This window comes from Mesoplodon densirostris, chromosome 10, assembly GCF_025265405.1.
Source record: "Mesoplodon densirostris isolate mMesDen1 chromosome 10, mMesDen1 primary haplotype, whole genome shotgun sequence".
NCBI classification, from domain to species: Eukaryota; Metazoa; Chordata; class Mammalia; order Artiodactyla; family Ziphiidae; genus Mesoplodon; species Mesoplodon densirostris.
The window spans coordinates 16748196-16766717 of NC_082670.1; the positions used below are offsets into that span (position 1 = coordinate 16748196).

At 40.1% G+C, this 18522-nt stretch overlaps 1 protein-coding gene across 2 annotated transcripts in view; it reads left to right on the top strand.

Annotated features, from left to right (window-relative positions):
• E2F3 (E2F transcription factor 3) overlaps positions 1-18522 on the top strand; it is an 82143-nt gene that overhangs the window by 50014 nt on the left and 13607 nt on the right. The gene's annotated exons all lie outside the window — the stretch shown is intronic.

Below are 18522 nucleotides of genomic sequence, written 5' to 3' on the forward strand. Positions count from 1 at the left end.
AGGTGATAGGCCTCTGGATGAATTCCCAGGGTGAGACCTCAGGCGGTTCTTTGACGTTCCGCTTGGGGTCGCCCATCAAGAAAAGCAATGCATTTCAGGTTTGTGAACTCACTTTGCCACCGCGAGATTTCCAGGCTGAGAAGCAACGGGAGGAGGGGCAGTGGGAGGACGTGATGCAGGTACAGCTTCAGAGATGAAGAGCGTGTTTGTGCTTCGTGCACCCACCTTGCCTACATCTGGAAGTAAGTTCAGTCGTTCCTCGATTTCCCGGGGGGATTGGGTCCAGGACCCACGCGGATATGAAAATCCGTGGACGCGGAACCCACTGAGACGGAGGGCTGGAGGGCGTACTGTATATAGACTAGGGGAGAAATTGTTCTCCAAATTGTCAGGTTCAACTTGAGTAATTTTTGTAATCTCTCTTTAGTCCCCCAATAACATAACGTCTATTGAGGTAACATCCAGTGCCTAGAATTGTTGTAAGGTATATAGGCTAGAGGGAGTGAAAAGATAAATGGGGTAGAAAAAAACTCACTTGTAAAAAAAAAGGAGACAAGCTATATTGCCTCCTAAAGAAAGCCTGATTTGTTCCACCTGAGCTTAAGCCCTGTTCAGATAAATCGCTGCTTTGTAATTACCAAGCTGCTGAAGAGAGCTAGGTCCTTGCTAAACTTTATAGTTTGTTATTGATTTTCATCATTAATAAAGGTTAGCATTTATCGTCATCTCCTATACAACACACTAGCATTCTTTTTTTCAAAACTCATTTAGATGAAAAACATTTTTCTTTGCGTGTTCTTTGAATTCAGTATTATCAAGTTGGTACAGTTCTAGAGCTATTGTATCACCCCTATTCCATCCCACATTTTTCTTTTTTTTTTAATTAATTTATTTATTTGGCTGTGTCGGGTCTTAGTTGTGGCACGCGGGATCTTTGTTGCCGCACGCGGGCTACAGAGTGCTCGAGCTCAGTAGTTGTGGCGCACGGGCTTAGTTGCCCCGGGGCGTGTGGGATCTTAGTTCTCCGACCAGGGATTGAACCTGTGTCCCCTGCACTGGAAGGTGAATTCTCAACCACTGGACCACCAGGGAAGTCCCCATCCCACATTTTTCATAGTATTTTTTCCTAGTATGTTTTCAAGATCTTTTTATGTGCATTTGGGAAATGAACATGATTTTATATGTATGTATTAGCGATCACTGCCGTAGGCCTTTCTTTTGATTTTTCTTCTGTACCTCAAAGGTAGTGGCTCATTATGAGGTAGAAAAAAGCTAACACCTTGTTCTGAACCTTTATTGGGTAAGTGAGAGGCTTCTGAATCATGATCTCTATCAAAATGTTTGCCCACATTAGTATAACAGGGAGTTACAGTCCATTTCGTGTGTTAGAACCTGGGGAGTCAAAACTGCGCAAATGAGTGGAAGAATTTGACTCCTTTCAATGAGTTGTATTTTTTCTATTTTGATGGCTGTATTGTTTTGCCCTGTAGACCTAAAAAGAGAGGATCCATACTTTGTGTTCTCCAGATCGAGGGGTCTTTAAATCCTAGGTCAGGCGGTACCTAATAGCAGGAATCGCTCTGCTGCTAAAGCTATATTTAGGGGTGAGTAGGGGTCCCATTAGCGGGACCCCTACTCACCCAGCGGGGCTCCTCTGGAACGCCCCTCCCAGACCATTTCTCAATTTCCTCAGCCTTAGCAAGCTCACTAGTGGTCCTATTTGGTGAGAAATTTCTGTTCTTTATTGTTTCTTTTAAGAATGTTGAATTCTCACCTGCTGTATAAAAAAATAAATAAAATAAAATTTAAAAATTAAATTAAAAAAGAGAAGAGCATTGGCACAAGAAGAGAAAATAAAAGAATATTCTTCTTCAAAAGTAAAAGAAAAGAAAAAAAAAGGAGGAAGCCCCCAATTTCTAACATTATCATTTTTTTTAATTTGCCAAAAATGTTGGATACATGTATATCTATAACTGATTCACTTTGCTGTACACCTGAAACTAACACAACATTGTGAATCAACTATACTCCAATAAATAAATAAATAAATAAATAAATAAATAAAATAGCTAGTACAAAGCAGCCACATAGCACAGGGAGATCAGCTCGGTGCTTTGTGACCACCTAGAGGGGTGGGAGAGAGACGCAAGAGGGAGGAGATATGGGGATATATGTATATGTATAGCTGATTCACTTTGTTATAAAGCAGAAACTAACACACCATTGTGTAAAGCAATTATACTCCAAGATGTTAAAATAAATAAATAAATAAAGCTTCTGTGATAGGAAAAAAAATGAATTCTCATCTCAGAGCCAATACATGTCTTATCAGTATTACTTTATTCACTTTCCAAAGGAGATTTCTCAAAAATAGGTAGGCCTGTTGGTAAAACTGTCATTACAAAGGGGGTAAACTTGCCTTTTTTGTGTGTGGGTAGTGCATTTTAAATAATCCATTCCACAGAAAGAAGAAGCTTCTGTGGAAGTTACTGGGGAAAAAATAACTAGAATAATGGAGGCTCTTCCATCATCTGCCCCCCATCTGGGTGTTTTAGGGTGATTCTCCCATCTCAAAAGTTGTTTAATACCATGTCTACTTTGTTGGGGATCATATGAATGGGATCTATGTTCTATTTCCCACAGTTGTTTGCTCTTTAGTGATCTAGCCAGGAAGAGCACCAGTGGGAGGAATGAACTTTACAGGGATTATCTGAAGAGACTTATTAATCCCAGGATAACCTATAAAAACCAAGGCTCCCTTATACCATTAGATGAGGAGACCACAGTCTGCCCTTTTCTATCTGCGGCTTCTGCGTTTGCAGATTCAACCAACCATAGATTGAAAATATTCAGGGAAAAAAATTCCAGAAAATTCCCAAAAGCAAAGCTGGAATTTGCCATGTGCACCAGCAACTATTTACATAGCATTAACATTGTTTTTACAACTATTTACATATACTATTTACAAATATAGCATATTTGATATTATAAGTAATCTGAGATTATTTGAAGTATACCGGAGGATGTGCATAGATTATATGCAAATACTACGCCATTTTATATAAGGGACTTGAGCATCCTCTGATTTGGGTGCCCTAGTTGGGGGTGGGGGTGGTCCTGGAACCAATCCCCTGTGGATGCCAAGAGACAATGGTGTTCTGAAGTTCTCCTGTTGCAATATATTATGTTTAATATTGTGCTTCTGAATAGTCAGTGTATCTGAGAATTGATATCACTATGTTTACACTGATTTTCTTTAAATACAAAGAAATTTTCATCTTAATGAATTAAGTGTGTTAGAGGACCCACCTTTCCTTAATTAAAATAATCTGTTTGAAAGTACATGGTAGGCATTGGATAAATGTTAGTTTCCTTTCTGGAAATTTCGGAGTTACCTAACTATAGGGAAGTGGAAAGGTGATATTGTAGAAATGGTCAGTAATCCTAAAACCTAAAGTCTCCCATCCCCCCTTCCTCCCTTCTTTCCTTCCGGCCTTCCTCCCTCTCATCGGTCCATTCTTTCATTACACTTTGTTCTTTGTCATTCTTCACGGAGGCTTCTGTGCGCCCCATCTCCCAGAAGCCCAGCCATCTCTGAACTCCTCAGGTTCGCTGGCCCCCACTCTTCTCACCTTTAACTTCTGCTTCCTCAGATTTGTCATTTGGCCAATCCCTGGTCCCTAGGCATTTTTGTTTACAACGTGTTTCCTCTGTTAATACCCTATTTTCACCAGTTTTTGAGATGAGTCACAGCGCTGGTGTATTCTCACACACCTTCTAGCAGAAATCTATAGAGTGTATCACCTCCTGAACCCTTCACCTTCCTCCTCATTGATGGGCTTCCTTTGAGGCCTTTTCTGTGTGTTTTCGACAGTGGTTATTTTTGCCTTTACATAGGAGATCATAGGGCAAATACTGTTCTGAGTTGCTTTTTTTTCTAACTAGGTAAAGCCAAAGGTGGACCTCACCGTAAAATAACGCAGCTACGTGATGTTCTATAATGTGGGTGTATAATATTGAGTGGTTTACTTAACCATTCCCCAATTAATGGACAACGGACATTTAGGTTTTTGGGTTTTTTTAACGTCCCCCTGTTAAATATAATGCTGTAACAAAATGATTGTACTTGCCTCTCTGTGTACATGTTTTTAGTATTTCTCTAGGATAAATTGGTCCCCAGAAGTCCAACTGTAGGATCAAAAGGATGTGTATGTTTAAAATGTTGATCATACTGCCAGATTACCCTCCAAATTGCTGGTCACGTACCTACTCTTCTCTCACTAGCTGACTCCTATTCATTGTTTTAATTTTTCAAAATCTATTATAAAATGTTTCAGATACAAAGGGCAGAAAGAATAGCCCCATATATTGACATTAACAATGCAGTTGAATACTCTTTTGTTTCCCTCTCCAACAGTCTTTTTTTATTCTTGGCTCTTTGCACTTACCCCTACTCATTCTTTAGTTCGACTTAAAATTATACCATGTACCTTATGATAATATACTTCCATTTCTTCCCTCCTGGCCTTTAGGCTAGTATTGTCATGTATTTTACTTATACATATACATGATAAAACTTACTATTTTTGTTTAGACAGTCAATTGTCTTTTAAAGGGATCTAAATATAATATAATGGAGGGAAAACCTCCTATGTTTACCCATGTAGTTAGCATTTCTGATACTCTTAATCGCTTTGTATAGATCCATATTTCCATCTGGCATAATTTCCTTCTGCCCAAGGGACTTCTTTTAATATTTCTTTTAGTGCAAGCCTACTGGTGAAAATTTTTTTTGGCTTTTGTGTCTCTGAAAAAGTCTCTGTTTTGCCGGGTATGGAATTCTGGTTTGACAGTTTCTTTCAATGCTTTTGAAGATATTGCTCCACTATCTTCTGACTACATTGTTACAAATGAGAAACCTCCCTTCCATTTATTTCTGTTTGTAACATGTCTTTTTTTTTTTTTTTTTTTTTTTTACCCCTCTGGCTGCTTTTAAGAATTTCTCTCTTTGTCACTGATTTTGAGCAATTTGATTGTGATGTGCCTTGGTATAGTTTTCTTTATATTTCTTGTGTTTGAGATTTATTGAGCTTGAATCTGTAGGTTTATGTCATTCATGTCTCTACATAACTTTTTGAACATATGGAATATAGTTATGTTAACTTTTATCTATCTAATTCTAATGTTTGTGTAAGTTCTAGGTCAGTTTCTGTTGATGGATTTTTTTTTTTCTCCTGAATATGGGTGGGATTTTCATGCTTCCTTGGAACTCTGGTAATCTGTGGTTAGATGATAATCATTGTTGGGTGCTAGACATTTTTGTAGTTCTGTAAATATTCTTGAATTTTATTCTGAGATGCAGTTAAGTTTCTTAGAAACAGTTTGATCTTTCAGGTCTTGCTTTGTTGGGTGGGACCAGAGCAGTGTTTATTCAAGGGCTAATTTTGCCTCACCAATGAGACAACACCCTTCTGAGTATTCTACCCTATGCCTCATGAATTATGAGGATTTTTGTGTTTTTTTCAGTCTGAGAACAATCGTAGGAGCAATGTGCCTGCAGTTTCAGGCCCTGTGGGACCTCTAGGCACTGTTTTCTATTCCTTTCAGGAGTTTGTTTTTCCTAGCCTTGGGTAGTTTCTTCACATGCATGCACAGATCAGGGGTCTACTGAATCCAAGGTGCCTTCTGCGGATTTCCAAGTTTCTGTCTCTGAATATTCTTTCCTTTTTGGTCCTCTGTCCAAATTCTACCTATTTTGATCTCCCCAGACTCTCAGCAAAATCTTCTCAACTTAGGGAGCATATCAGCCTCTACCTGGGTTCCTCCTTACTGTACTGCAGCCTGGAAACTCCCAGACCTCAAATACAGGATTAGAGTTTGCCACTAAATGAAAGTTGAGTGAGCAGGAAAGCAGCACTTTTTGGCCATCAGATCAATTGTACAAGTATTGGATATTCCTGACGTGATATGACACTAGCAGATGTCAGCTTTCAGTTCTTTGTATTTCTTAAAGCAACATTTTACTACTTCAAGAGGGAGTTCTTCAATTGGTTCTTAGGGTCATAAGTCTTCCAAAACCACTCTCACTTCTTGAAGTCCATTGATCATGCTCCTGCACCAGGAGATAGTTTGTGAAACTATGTCCTCCAGAGCCAAGTGCCCTTTCCTTTGGAGCCTGAGTGATAAACACATGTGCTTTTTCTGAGATTTAAGGTACCAGCTGCTGTGCTGCAAGCCATTTTATCAACTACGTTCTGAAGTAAGCTTCTGTGAACTCAACCAGTTTAGATTCAGAACAGTTACCCTCATGCGTTAACAGTGACTCAGTGGGAGAGAGTTTACGGACAGATTTTTTGGGTGCTAGTTATGAAGCAGTTGAATTAATACTCTCTAAAATTGATCTGTCAAACCCATAGTAAGAATTTCTTTATAGCCCTTTATTACACCTATAAACTATCTTTTTAGTGATGAATGGTTGAGGACATAAAAAGGAGTATCTTCGTGTGTTTAATTATCATTGTTTTCCATGGATGGTATTAGGTCCAACTATTCAAATGGATAGCTCAAATTTGCTTTTATTTTTAGTACTTGTTTCAAGTCCTCACATATAACACAAAGCATGACAGAGATGTAATTTCGTTAACCCAAAAGATGATTGGCTTTCTCACTTCATAAAATTTTAGTGTTTGGTATGAGCAACATAGATGTTCTTTGATAAAACATAATGAAAATTTTTAAGAGGATAATGATTTATCCCATGAGTCCACAAACTGTGGCCTATGGGCCATATCTTGTCCACTGCCTGTTTTTAAATAAAGTTTTATTGGAATACAGCCAAACCCGTTCATGTGTGGGTTCTGGCTGCTTTCTTGTCACAATAGCAGAGTTGAGAGGCTACAACAGAGCTGTGTCCCACAAGGTCTAAAATATTTACTACCTGGTCTTTTACAGAAAACGTTTGCCAACTTCCTGGTTTATTGCACTGCTGTTGAAGTGAGGTAAAATCTTAAGGCCAAAACTAGGAATTGGAGAGGGAAGTAGAGATTAAATAGTACTCGAGTGGGAGATTCAAGTACACTATTGAAGGGAGACATCTGAGCAGCAGAATGAGAGCCTAAGCTTCCTAACTGCCCATCACTGAATATATTTTAAATACTTTTGCCAACCTCCAAATTGGAAATTCAGATGTCTGAAGAGAAGAACTCTTAAATTCCATTTTATGGACAATAACTACATATTTAAGGCTAGCAATCATTTAAATTACAGAAGAACACATTATGAACATATGAATAAATGTAAAACTGTCTTTTAAGTTAGCGATTTAATTGCACAATTTTCCCTGCCATTTATTTTTCTGTAAAAGCTTAGAAAATTCAGACTTCGAAGGGAATAATAAAGCTTAAGCATTGTGTGGGGGATAAAAACCTTTTGCCCACTCTGATTTAGAGACCTGTATGACTCACAGATAAAAAGGGTCATCATAGTGTTTCTTATTAAAAGTATTACTCATTTTTTCTTATTTCATCTGAGTAACGTTAGGTCTATGTAACTTATTAATCAGGCCTTTCTCTTAAGCTTCTTACCCATTTACTTTTAGTTTGGTATAGATAGATAGATAGATAGATAGATAGATAGAGAATTAATCTGTAAAAGGTTTTCAGAGGTCTTGGCTTTTTAAGATCAACATCTAATTATTGGTGTAGAGACTTAGGTAGGAAAGATATTAGGGCTTAAGCACTTGCAAAAGAAACAATTGCTTCTATTATTTGAGTTCATTTACTGATATAAAGTGCCAGGCACAGTGCCTTATACTTAGAGACCCATCAATACCACTTGCTGATGAATGAGAATTAAATACATAGAGGGACACTTACGGTTCAGAAAGGCAGATTGTCACACATATTTATCTTCTTTCTCTTGAAACCCTATGAAAACAATAGTAAACAATTTTTTTAGTCATTGAAAATAAGAGGGGGGCAACTAATGAGAACCTACTGTATAGCACAGAGAACTCTACTCAGTGATCTGTGGTGACCTAAATGGGAAGGAAATCCAAAAAAGAGGGGATATATGTATATGTATAGCTGATTCACTTTGCTGTACAGTAGAAACTAACACAACATTGTAAAGCAACTATACTCCAATAAAAATTAATTTAAGAAATAAAAGAAAATGAGAGGGGGGCTTTTCGTGGCCAAGATAATCCAACAGATCTCTGGAACACAGAGAACTGGTAGAGGAGTGGCGATCATTAAGTAGAACAGAGGAAGCCATGACCAAAGAGGGTATGGGTTGGCTCTGGAGAGTCACAGAAGCTCGTGTGACAAAACCAGAGATAAAAGGGGATTCTCATCAAGGTCTTCATGCAGAATTAACGTCCAGAAACCAGGAGAGTTTTCCCCAGACAAATAATTTTTTGAGAAATCTCAAAAGAAATGGATTGGCTCCATTCTGGCACTTAAGGGCATCACCTCAACTTGAATCATACAGCTCCCAGTTGTCACTGTACTGTTTTATTCTCAAATATGTGTCTTAAAGACACAAAGCTTGGTAAGACATTTGAGAAAAGACTACACTATAGAGTGAGACCAAGATTTTTTTGGGGGGGGGTAGGTAATTATGACTATGGAGAAAACAAATGAAACAGGAAACAAAAGAAGACTTTAAAAGAAATAATTAGTGGCGTTTGAGAGGCTATGCTATTCATAAAACAAGAACAAGATGCTATAAAAATAGGTTGACCAGGGAGCAAAACACATGTTCTTGGAAACTAAAAATCTAGTTGCCCATTTTTTTTTAAGTCAAGTAAAAGCTAAATTTGATGTAAGCAAGTAAGTAAATTTGATGTCAGTAAGTAGAACAACAACAGAAAAAGACATGGAAAATAGAAAATAAAAGCTTTAGAGGATCAATCCAAGAGGAATAGGAATTCCAGAAAGATTAGACCAAGACAATGAGAGGGAATGGTTTACAACATAAATGTTTCTCACAGCTGAAGGCCAAGCACGTAGTTTCTAGAAGCCCATGATTTCCTCATGCAGTGAGTGAGAAAAAGATGCACACCTAAATACGTGTTTACAATATTTACAAAATTTTACAATAAATGGTAAGACAGGCCTGGAAGCTTTCAGGGAGGTTAAAAATCGAATAGCTTCAAAGGAATGAGAATCTGTGGCTGCAGGTTTCTCGTCATCAACACTGGATATCAAAACCCCAGGAGCAGTGCCTTCAGAGTTCTGAGGGCAACAGATGTTCAGCCTTAAATTCTTAGACAGACTATCAAATGTGAGGGTGAAATACGCATTTCAGATATATAAGGGCTCAAATTTTCTCTTCCATACTACTGTTCGGATATGTTCCAGGAAAACAATGGATTAACAGTGGTATCAGGAAACTGACTCTATTGCAAGCAATTGAACACAACTCTGGCCAACTGAAGCAGAAAAGATGTTTATTGAAAGGATATTGGATAACTCGCTGAATTGTCAGGAAGATTAGAGAACTAGGCTTGGCAAACGGGCAGAAACAAGGAAGTATCCCTAGCCAGAACCACAGCTAAGATGTCAAACCACAGCCATCACCTCCGGTCTGCTGTTTTGCACGAGCAACTCCAGACTCCAAATCTAGGGTGGGTGTGACTGCCTGTCCCAGCCTAGGTAGCCCTAGCCCAGGTTCCAGGGAAGCTGGGAGAGAGGATTGGGAGTCTTCAATTTCTATGGTTGGTTCAAGAGCGGGGAATTCTTCCCCCACCCCTCTTGAGTTCTTTTGGCTAGTCTGATGATTAAATTGACACAAGACAGATTAACAGAGGAGGAAAAAAACCAATTTAATTCATATGCACAGACGTCTCAGAAATGGGACCCCCCAAAGTGACCAGAGCAGACTGTTTATATATCATTTTTAGACGAAGAAACAATTATTTGTGAAGATTTAACAAAACAAAGGGGCTTGTACTTGGGGTAGCAGACTAATGAAGAAGTAACAAAGTTTGTTTATATGGCTCCCTTTGCCTTGAATTCCCTAATTCCGATAAGGATGCTTTTTATACCTTCACATGGGAGATTTATTTCCCACTTTCATGGGGGACGGGGAGTCAAAGTATTTTGTTTTTTTTAATATCATTTTTTTTCCAGCTGTTTCTCAAGCTTAATTCAAAATAATCATTGTGGGGCTTCCCTGGTGGCGCAGTTGTTGGGAGTCTGCCTGCCGATGCAGGGGACACGGGTTCGTGCCCCGGTCTGGGAGGATCCCACATGCCGCTGAGCGGCTGGGCCCGTGAGCCATGGCCGCTGAGCCTGCGCGTCCGTAGCCTGTGCTCCATAACAGGAGAGGCCACAGCAGTGAGAGGCCCGCGTACCGCAAAAAAAAAAAAAAAAAAAAAAATCATTGTGTTATGGAGGCATATTTTGGGGTGGCCTGCCCTGGGCCCAACAGTAAGACGGTGGCTATGCCTCCCACCAAGACTGACAAAGTGGGGAATTTCCTAACCCACAGGAGGGAAGGGAAGGTTCAGAGGCTGGTCAGTCAAATAAAATGACAAATGTCCACCTCAGGCTTCAACACTGTATATGGTGAGGGAAAACTGCAGAATGACAGCCATGCAATGACCTGGAGAACCGTGTAGGGTCTAGACAGCAGGAGGTCCAAGAGCTTCAGGGAGAAAAAGTGGGGACTTGATAGAATATCCGATATGATGGAGAGTTGGAAAAAGTGGAAGATATGGTGAAGGCAGATGGTGCCAACAAGCGGGAAAGACAATCGGGAACTCCAAAGAAAACAAACGAACTTTACAAAAAGGAAACGCATTCTCAGTATACTGTTTGACTCTGAGGGAACAATATTTATATAGTCAAAATGCACAGCACTGGCTTTTAATTTAAACAAAAATAATGATGTCACTATTGGGAGAAAGGGTGGAAGAAAGGTGGCTGTCTTATCATTGAAGGAAGTCTTCATAATAACTAGAAATGTCTGCGTAAGCTTACTTTACTTAGAAATAGGGAGGTGACCTCCAGGAAAAATAGTAAAATTTGTTCCCTTGGCGAGGTAGATCCCTGAACTTGTGGATTTTTAAAAAAAATCATGTGCATCTCTTTATTTTTAAATTGTTTTAAATTATTTTTTTAAGTGATATAAAAAGGAAGGCAGTCACCAGTTCATAAGTAAATGGCTTTTATTCCAAAGTTATACATCAGTTTGAGATTCCTTTTCCTTTAGAAACATTCATATGTATGTGGTTAGATTCCCAAACCAGTCCACAAATACAAGTTAGAGTGGAGTTAAAACGCCTAGATCTGTAGTTTAAAAATCAAAAGGAGAAAAAGGGTCAAGTTTGGGATCCATTCTAGTAATCCAGTGAGAAATGATGGGGGAATCTGGCTGGGACAGTGGGGCAGACGTGGAGAGGGACACCTCTGAGAAAGGAGAATATTCAGCCCACCAACTGCTGGTGGCTGGGATGTGGAATAGAAGGGGAAATCTCCACCAAGATAAAATGCATACTAGCTTTTGCTGGTGCCAGGTACCTCCATCTGAGCTTCCGGCGTGCTCTTCAGTTCATCAGTTCTCTGAGATATATTGGTTTCTGATTAAGCTCCCCCCTAACAGCTCATAGAGACGTTGCTCTTGATAGGTTCTGAACTTACCTATTGCTGGGGAGGGGAAACAACAACAGCAACTCCAGAGGAGACCTCAGAGCTCTTCATCTTAGGTAACCTTATATCAATGAAAGGTTGATGCGGGGAGTGTGGTTATTCGCCTGGCATGTAAGCGACCATGATTTGGCCCCTTCTTTATCCTCTGCATCAGAGCCCCCCCCCCCGCCACCAGCACCTCCAAACTGGGGCCCTTCTAAGTCTCTGTGTTTCTGGTTGTGCTTGGACAGCCTGCTTAAGGCCCCCAACTCCCACTCCCTTTTTAAATGGTTAACCAGATTGAGTTAATATATAGTCACAGCTGGAAACTAAGTATTCTTTTCTTAAAATCCTCGTGCCCTAACCCACTGACCTAATGGCCAGAATCCAAGTGGGTTTCAACTGTGGTCTAGTCTCAAGCTGGAGGTCCCCTCCTTTGGGTTATTTCAGTATTGTATTTAATCTGGTCCTCATTCTACTGATTTAATCTCCATTTCCCTCTATTTCCCTTCTTCCTCTGTTCAAAATACCCTGTCTCACCCTTGGCTTTGAGACAAAATGTATCGTATATCTAGCTCTTTCCCTTGCCCAGATCTATTAACTGGGGTAAAGGGAGTTTATTTTAGTGTTCACAGTTTGTTAACCTACAGCCAGCATGCCTTTTTCTTGATTTAATTTTTTCCTGTGACTCAGTTGAATGGCCGATAAGAACACCACTTCCCTTCCCACCGTGAAAATAGGATGCGCATTCTGGTAGCGTACCCCATTTATGTTTTGAACCCATACCTGTACACATTGAATGGGTATAAACCACCAGACCTCTTTTGTTGAACTCCAAATGGAAAAGATTTTTGTTTTTCTTGTCATGCAAGAAACCCACACTCACTTTAAAGTGACTTAGTAATATTAAAAGTTAAGAAGAAGAAATAAAATCACCATAATCCTACCACCCAAAGATTAATACTCTTAAACTGTTTGTTATATATCCTGACTTACTTTCTTTCTATGCATATAGTTTCCCCACAGAAATAAAATTTTACTATTCATACTTTTTAAAAAAAGACTTACATATATAGAAGTAAATCATTATTAATTGCATAACATTCCATTGTATAAATGTACAATAACTTACTGAATTTTTCTTCTGAGATTGGGCATTTATGTTGGACATAAGTAGAAAAGTATAAATATTCAAGAAACTGGCTGTGCTGTTTTTAATAGACAAACCCTAGAAGCAACATAAATGTTCTCAGAATGTATTCCAAAAAGTGGAAGTGTTAGTTTGAAAGATATAAATTTAATATGTATGTAGACATATCACTTTGTAAAACCCAACCAAATATTATACAGCTATTAACATGAAATCATTACCTCATATTTAATTTTACTTCTCAGAGATAATCTCCATTAACATTTGATGTGGATCTTTCCAGAACTTTTTCCTCATGGATACATGGAAAATTTCATATTGAGATCTATATAGTTTTATAGTTTTTTTACCCCATGAGATCATATTATACATAGCCTTCTGCAACCTTAATTTTTCCCCCTTTATATTTCTTGAAAATCTTTCCAAACATGTAGATTAATCTCCAGCACATGCTGGAGATTATATATATATGTGTGTGTGTGTGTGTGTGTGTGTGTGTGTATATATATATATATATATATATATATATATATATTTAAAATATATATATATTTAAGTATATATATATTTAAGTGTCCCCTTTACAGGTTGGTAATGTTGGAGCTTTGTGATTTACCTGCCAAGAGACTTCGGGAATTTATTCCTTGGTTCATTGAAAATAAATAAGTCAATTTGACTGAGTGCATGCCATATGCAAGGCTCTGGGAAAACTAAGTTACTTAAGACCTGAGACTGCACTCAGGTGCAGTGCAGAAACCTGGATTATATATGTGTTATGATGGTGAAATCATGCCCCAGCAGCCCAGAAATTGCTATGGCAGCAAAGGAGGGACATCTCAATCAGTCCAGGGAAGTCGTGGTCACTGACAAATTATTTGAACAGACCTGGGTTCAATCCTGGTATCTGTGACTTATTAACCGAGACTTTAGGTAAATCCTTAACTTCTCTGCCTCAGTGCAAGATGGGTATAGGAACGCCTACCCCACAGTGCCGTCATGAATATTTATTGGGAAAGTGGTTATAGCAGAGGAGTGTTGAATGGCCATTAGTAGGTGTCTGGCTAAGTAAACAAATCATGGTATACTAATGAATACAATATTATGAAGCTCTAAAAAATAAGGTCATTCTATGTGTATGGATAAGGACCAAACTCCGAGACATGTTATTAATAGTGTGCGGTTTGCTACCATTGTGTAAAAAAAATTTTATAAGGTGTGGTGGTATAAAACTATATATATATATATATATATATATATATATATATATATATATATATATACTTGTATTTACCTAGACTATCTAAAAGGATATCTAAGTAGCTTAGTAGTGCTTGCCTTTGAGGAAAGAAACTGGGGATCAAGGGTGGGAGAAAGACACATTGTAAATCACCTATACTCCAATAAAAATTTTTAAAAGACTAAAAAGAGTGGGAGAAAGGTTTTTTTTTTTAATGGTTATGAAACACACAGTCTGGTTTTTTATTTTTATGTTATTTATTTATTTATTTTTGGCTGCGCTGGGTCTTCGTTGCTGCTTACGGGCTTTCTCTAGTTGCAGAGATGGGGGGCTACTCTTCGCTGTGGTGCGCGAGCTTCTCATTGCGGTGGCTTCTCTAGTTGCAGAGCACGGGCTCTAGGTGTGTGGGCTTCAGCAGTTGTGGCACGGGGACTCAGTAGTTGTGGCTAGCGGGCTCTAGAGCACAGGCTCAGTAGTTGTGGCGCACGGGCTTAGTTGCTCTGCGGCATGTGGGATCTTCCCGGACCAGGGATCGAACCCGTGTCCCCAGCATTGGCAGGTGGATTCTTAACCATTGCGCCACCAGGGAAGTCCCTGGGAGAAAAGTTTGCAATCCATGTATATCCATTTGTGCTGTTTGAATTACCATGTGCACTTTATGTAAAGGAAAGTTTTTTTTTAATTATGAATAAAATAAAACTTAAGTTTATCATAAAGTAAGATGGTATCAATTTAATATAACTTTTCGGATATTTTTATATGGCAGTCTTTCACAATCATTTTATGGAGTGGTTATAAGCACGGACTTTGGAGTAGGCTTATTTACTGCTATGGGGATCTTGGAAAAGTTATTTAAGAGCTCTAAACCTCCATTTTCTCCTGTAAAATAGGAAATAATAATAACAACTATCTTATGCGGTTGTTGTAAAAATAAGATAACACAGTCAAGTGGAAAGCAATTAACCTGGCGTATGACCTATTGTAAGCACTCAAATGTTGAGTGCATTATGGTTAATACTAAAAGGCTATATCTAGGACTCTTGGTTGCAAGGGGTAGTAATCTAACAGTTTTCTCCTACCAAAAAAGGGAATTCTTCCCCTCACACAAATGAAAGTCTAGTAGATCTGTCTTTGGGACTGGTAAGATCTCGTACGTCCCTTGAAGGCACTGGGACTCAGTCTCTCTCTAGCTCTTAACTCTGCTTTCTTCTCTGTGGGCTCAGTTCCCAGGTAGCTCCAGGCTTACATCCTACCAGCCTGATAACTCCCAGTGAAAAGAACCCTGTACTTTCCAACAAAAATCCCATCATTGAGTGATTCATCCTGTTTTGGTCATGGGTAAACCACCCGTAAACCAGTCACATTCGCCAGCTGACTGGACTGCACTGATTGGTGGGCCCAGATTAAGGTGCTCACCTCTGTAACCTAGATAGTAAGAGCCAGCCTAAGATGTTGAACAGTGTCAGGCCTTTTGTTTTCAAGCCTGGAGACAGAGAAACCACCTGAACTAAGAACTGTGGAGAAGTTCCCCAAATGAAAAATTAGAGGCAACAAATGCCAGGTAGACAGAAACCATGGATGTTCCCCTCGGCCCACTGCTTGGCTGCCTGACAGTTACTCCTATTATTTTCATACGTACATTTTCTGAAATGCGTAATAGTGCAACTGTTCCTTGCAGAGGCACGTTGTCATAGTTGAGGCTGAGGTCCTATAGTGAGCACATACTTCCTTTCTAGTAAAAGCCACCCTTGATAATAGCTCAGGCAGGTGCCCTGTGGGTGATCTATATAGCATCACTCATGTTCGGCCTTTACTCCTGCTTAGGACCAAATGGCTGGGCCTCATGTTAAGCACCAGATATATTAGTTGCTTTACTGGTAGGGGCCATGTATTATGAAGATCTGTTTATAAACAGGACAGCTCTCCGTTCAGCAAGATGTTCACACTAAGAGCAAACAAAACTTGAGATGACCAAGAGGAGATTTTTTTTTGATTTTTTTATTGTGTTTGATTTACAATATTATTTTTAGTTTTAAGTGTACATGGAACATTCTCTTGAAAGTACTGACAGGAGAAAAAAAAATCAACCCAGAATTCTGTATCCATTGAAAATATCCTTCGCAGATGAAGATGAAATGTTTTCAGAAAAAATAAAACTAAGATTATTTGTCACCAGCAGACGTATACTAAAATAAATGCTGTAGGACATTCTTCAGGCGGAGGACAAATGACACCAGGGAATTACACATATCTTCAGGAGCCAACAAAGAACAGCAGAAAATTTGAATTCCAAGAGGAGATTTTTATCTGCGCTGGTGCTCTTTCCAGGGCAAGGGGGTGTAGGCAGAGACTACCTGCCCTGTTTAAATCCTCCCTTCTGGCTTCTTGTTTGTTTTAACAAGCATGTGTGTGCAAACTCACTAAGGTAAGCATCAAGGTAATGCTGCTCCATCATAGCCCTTCCCAAAAAGGAAGTCCAGTGACCGTGCCCATTGTCAGATCCAGGACCTACAAGTACTATGTGTTCCAGTTTAGTCCCCACTCACTCAGCAGTGGAGGAAAGGTAACAGGATAACCCAACAGAAACATCCATTTGGAAAAGAGGAATTCACACATGGTGGTCACCTCCCGGAGCATGTCATGTCCCCCCCCAACAGGAATAGCAGGCACTTGGAGACTTGCTGGAGATGTGGCTTGCTTGTGGCTCCAAGATGGTCACCCCGATTTCTACCCTCTGGGAGGATTTTCTGGGGCTGCCTTTCTTTCACAGCTCATTTCTTTTTGGTGTGAGTTTTATAGGTTTAGGGATTGATTCACTTGAAGACTGAGGTCTCATAGGCCTTTGCTTCCTCTGGTGCCTTTCAAGTATAGTAGATTTTCTATCTAGTATTGCGATTTGTCAACTCTATGGTTTGGTGCTTGGTTACCAAAGTCACACAACCTGACTAGTCCTGGTCCTTGAAGTTAGAGCGCAGTTTCTTAGCAACAGATCTTGGAATTTCCCCAGCCTACAGCTCACTGCTAACACAGGCCTTAGCCTCAAAGCAATTTGAAACAGTAGCTGAGGATGGGGAGGCACAAACGGCGATGCCCCCAGGCTGCTGGCCAGCGGGTGGCTCTTTATTGAGGGTTCTGGGAGAGCGCGGCCTTCAGGGCCCAGGAGCTCAGGGGCCCAAGCCCTTTTCCCATTTTGCCTTCCTTCTGTGGACTTTAGCAGGGGCAGAGAAGACAGCTGTATATCTTCTCGGATTGCTTTCTACTGAGAAAAAGCCTCCAAAGCAAAGCTGTTTTCTCCTCTACTTTTAGGTGAGCCTCTACAAAGCTTGTCTCTATTAGTAGTAATTTCCTGCAGGCCACAGGAAAGAAGTGACCAACACACCTGGCCCCTTGTTGGCAAGGCATGCCAGCTCCCCATTTCACTGGAGCCCGTCTTGACTCAGCCATTTTTCCACAGGTTGCCACATCCTTCCCACACTTTCAGGAGCCCAACTCAAAGGGCTTTGACCTAAAAGGAGACTTTATTGGCTAATGTAACTGATGTAACTGAAAAGTCTGGGGACGGCCAACTGCATGACCTGACATGATGGCCTCAGACCCCTTTCTCTCTGTTTCTCCACTCTGCGTTCCCCTGGGGAGGCCTCATTTCCAGGTAGCTTCCGGCTACCAGCTTATCAACCTTACTAAGAAGGCACACCCCTTCCTACCAGTAGCTCCAGAAAAATTCCTGGGGTTGCCTTCGTTCACCCAGCTTTGGTCCTGTGCCAGAAGGACTGCAGTCACTGTGGGCGAGGGGGAGGATGGAGCATAAAGACCAGCCCGGCCCGGGTCACCTGTGTGCACCAGGGCACTCTTCGTCTGTGAGAGGGAAGGGATGCTCCCCAAAGAACAAGCAGGGAGTTTTGCCTGATGAAGCGGGAATGTTCACTGGGCCAACCAAAGCAACAGGCCCACACAAGGATCTGACAAAAGAGTGTTTGGGAGCAGACAATGAAATTAAGAAAGTTAATTTGCTAATTGTCATTCCTAGGCCTTTGGGGTGGTGATGCACTGCTCGGCAGACAGGTAACGTGTGCCACAAATGCCAGTCACATAGTAAACAGATACATATATTTTCCGCATATATATACGGAAAAAGGTGAAATGATCATTTTAATAGCATCTTATTTAGTAATATTTTTATAAAGCTGAAGCAGCATCATTTTAACATGTAATCAACGGGAAACTTATTCATGAGCTCTTTCAGCCTTTCTCGTGCTACGTTTTGAAATCGTGTGTGTTTTACACAGACGGCACGTGTCAGATCGGACGAGCTGCCTGTGGTTCATGGCTTCTTAGTGAACAGAACGAGTTCGGCTGATAAGTTGTTACTTCAGTTTCTATGTCATGGGGACTTATTTTGAAATTGTGAATCTCCTCGTTAGAAGCATCTGCCCTGAAATGAGCCTAAATGCACATTGTCATGTGGGTGTCTAGTTGGTACCACCCCTGTCTGAACACCCTTC